This window comes from Acyrthosiphon pisum, unplaced genomic scaffold, assembly GCF_005508785.2.
Source record: "Acyrthosiphon pisum isolate AL4f unplaced genomic scaffold, pea_aphid_22Mar2018_4r6ur Scaffold_20747;HRSCAF=22014, whole genome shotgun sequence".
NCBI classification, from domain to species: Eukaryota; Metazoa; Arthropoda; class Insecta; order Hemiptera; family Aphididae; genus Acyrthosiphon; species Acyrthosiphon pisum.
The window spans coordinates 25,490-28,803 of record NW_021770139.1 but is presented as its reverse complement, the minus strand read 5'-3'; the positions used below and the strand labels follow the sequence as shown (position 1 = coordinate 28,803).

General features: G+C 26.5%; 1 long non-coding RNA gene across 1 annotated transcript; it reads right to left on the bottom strand.

The window, feature by feature from the left end:
• Positions 1-1,589: 1,589 nt before the first annotated feature.
• Positions 1,590-2,376, bottom strand: LOC115034709. The gene is made up of 2 exons (XR_003840024.1): positions 2,222-2,376; positions 1,590-1,655 (listed from the first exon to the last, which is right to left on the bottom strand). It is a non-coding gene; the product is annotated as an uncharacterized LOC115034709 (long non-coding RNA).
• Positions 2,377-3,314: the final 938 nt, after the last annotated feature.

Sequence of the window (3,314 nt, the reverse complement as noted above, 5' to 3'; positions counted from 1 at the left end):
GATTTATCGTTGAACCTAGAATGTTTAATTTTGAAATATAGGATGTTTTTTAATATTTATCGTTTATCGGCTTAATGTTATTAAATAATATCGTATTTTTTTTTATTTATAACTATCATGATATAGTACCTAGTCGGTTAATCATTCATATTTCCTAATATTTCGATTTTATGTTTTATCTATATTCTATTGATTATATTATTTACCTTTTTTTAAATGTTCAATCGTTAGCTATAAAAGAAGAACATTTTATAAATATTTAACTAAAAACTAATTAAGAAATTTTAAATTTGATACATTTTGTCAAAATTCAACCCTCAATACTTATAAAAAAAAAATTTGTGCCTATGTATTTTTAATATTTTGCAACTGCCATAAGCAATATATCAGGAGCCTTGTATTAATTTTTCACGCTTTTTTACCAAACAAATAAAATTTTAATGAAAATTATAGAAACAAAAAAAACAAAAAAATTTAAAACTTACAATGCCTTAAACATCACAAAAAGATTCATAATATTTTCAAAATTTGATGGTGTATAAAAATTGGGAATGTAAAAATTCAGTGAAATTTTCATGTATCTTCATTATTCATTATTTATATCTTGTTATTCATTTTGAAACATTTGCTACATGAGAAATGAATTGAATATCCAATCTTGTAAAAATATGAACTTCAAACATTCAAAAAAATTAAATTTGATTTGCTTGTAAACACTTTTTTTTTTTGATAAAGGTAGAAAAACTTATGAGGAATCGTGTATTTGGGTCTAAAAAAACACACAGAAATATGCAATTAAAATCTTAAATAAGTCAATAAAATGGAAATAGTTGGTTAATTTTCGTATTATGCAGCCTTAAAGATTCACAGTTTAAATCGTTATTGTCTTGAAACAAATTCTAAAGTCACTATTAGCATAACATCATACCATCAACCACAATAAATATGTAAAATCATACGAATCCACCCCCTAATCATATCAAAATAGATCGAGTTGATAAACACAGAAAAAATTAAGTTAAAAAGTTGAAGTTAATTAGTTGTAAGTCCATAGACATGAAAAACAAAATTTTTAATTGTTTTGTATGTGCTACAGTTAAATTGTATATTATATTATGATTTATTATTTTCTTACATAGTATGTACAAATAACTGCTGCAGGTATAACAATAATTTACAACACATTACTAGGTACCTTAGTCATATATTTCTAAATTTTAAAATACATGTAATAAAATATTGATATGACAATTATGAAAAGCATGATGGTATAGTTCATAATGATTTTAAATAGGCACCTACTTTTCTTATTTATTATAAAATTTAAAAATAAAGTTTTCTTAAATTAGTCATTGACAAAATAATTTTATTCACAAACATAACTCCGCGGTGTGTATGTATAGTTTTTTTGGGGTAATAAAGTAACTAATTACTTTCTGATGGGTGGTGGGGGGGAACATAGGTAAAATAAGTACACAATTGAAGGAAATAGGTACCTATCAGAATATACCTAGTTTAAAAGTCTTCCTAAATTATGTCCATTGTCGATAGTTGAAGAATTTTAATAACAGCCACTGAAGCTTTTTGGCAATTGCATACTCTTTTTTCAAAGAAGTTTGTCTTTCCTCGTTGCAAAAGGGAACGGGTTTGACAACCTGTAAGACAATAATTTACATATTTAATTCAATTTGATAATTATTAATATAACTATGATCAATTTTTATCAATTTTTAAAATAAGCATAAGCTAAATATTATACAATTGTATATTTAATACATTTTTAACAGCAAAATAATTCGCAAATTGTTGATGAATTTTGTCAAAATGTGATCTGTAAATGCTTATGAAAAATGGTGGCCATGTATCTCTTATATTTGTGAACAGATATTATGGAAACTATAACAGGATGCCCGTTTTAAATTTTCAAATTCTTTGACACTTTCTCTTGACAATAATATTAAAAACAAAACTAATCAAAAATATTAAAATGTATTATCCCCGTAACGAGCTCAAAAAGAGTAAAATCGTTTTAAAAATTGTATTGTGTATAGAAAATGCTAATAGGAATATTCTGCGAACAAATCATGTACCTATGCCTAGGTACCTATTTTTTATCAATAAAAGAAAATCAATGTTTGTTAAAAATAAAATCATTTTTCCTTAATCGTTTTTCTGTTTTTCCTCATGTATTTGAAAACAACTGGGAACATTCGATCTTTACCTGTTTAACGCATCCAACTAGATGCACTTTCCCTTCAGAAAAGATACCAATGTCCAAACTAGTTATGTGTTTCTTTGCAATTCAAATATGTTGAGGCCCTCTGCGTTATTAAAATTGGATTCTTGATCAGCAAAATTGTATAACCTAAAAATTAAAACTTTGTTAAAAATATGTCAGTGCACAATTTGTCTTCTTTTATTGCACAACGAGCAACATGCAAATATGTGTACCTACAGTAGATCTAGTTTTATACCATTAGTCTTAATATATTACAGTGATATGACATAATGTTATAATCAAACTTAAAGGCAAGCATATTTTTTTAAGAACCTTATGGGGGCAAGCACTTGTTATATTTGTAATTTATCTTTAAAACAAGTCATGGATATTTTAAGATTGTGATTACAAAATGTTATTACAAATTAGCAAATTAGACTGACTCCATATTAATAAGAAATATAATCACTACAACTAGAAAATAATACTTACAAATGAAAATTAACTTAATGTGGTGAGTCGATTCAATGGATGTTTTGCTAAAAAGAATACACTTATGCATGGTGATTTTGTACTAAAAGCTATGTCGCTCGTATGTAAAACAGATAACAAAAGGATGGGCAGTGGAGACTATCCTCAAAAAAATATGTGTTGCTGAAAATATATTTTCTGAGGACCCACCCACCTTACAATATTTATTAGAAAATAAAAATTACCAATATTCAATCATCAGTGGTTATTGGTTCACATATTTTAGATTCTGAGTGGAACGATGAATGTATTGATTTTACAATGATGTGTGTTTTTAGATTCTGAGTGGAGCGATAAATGTATTGATTTTACAATGATGTGTGTTTTTTTTAAAATTTTTTTTTGTGTCTGTCATCACCTTTTAGGACAGTAAAAGTGCTTGGATTTTCTTCAACAGTACCTTTTCTGATAGGAAAGTGAATCTAGTTGGTACTTTGGGGGGGGTCAAAAGTAAAATTTTTCCAGTAGTTTTCAATAGCGCCGTGAAAAACAAAAGAAAAATTAAGGAAAAACGGGAATTTTTACCGCAAAATCTGTTTTCGAGAAAATTGATTTTGGTTTTTGG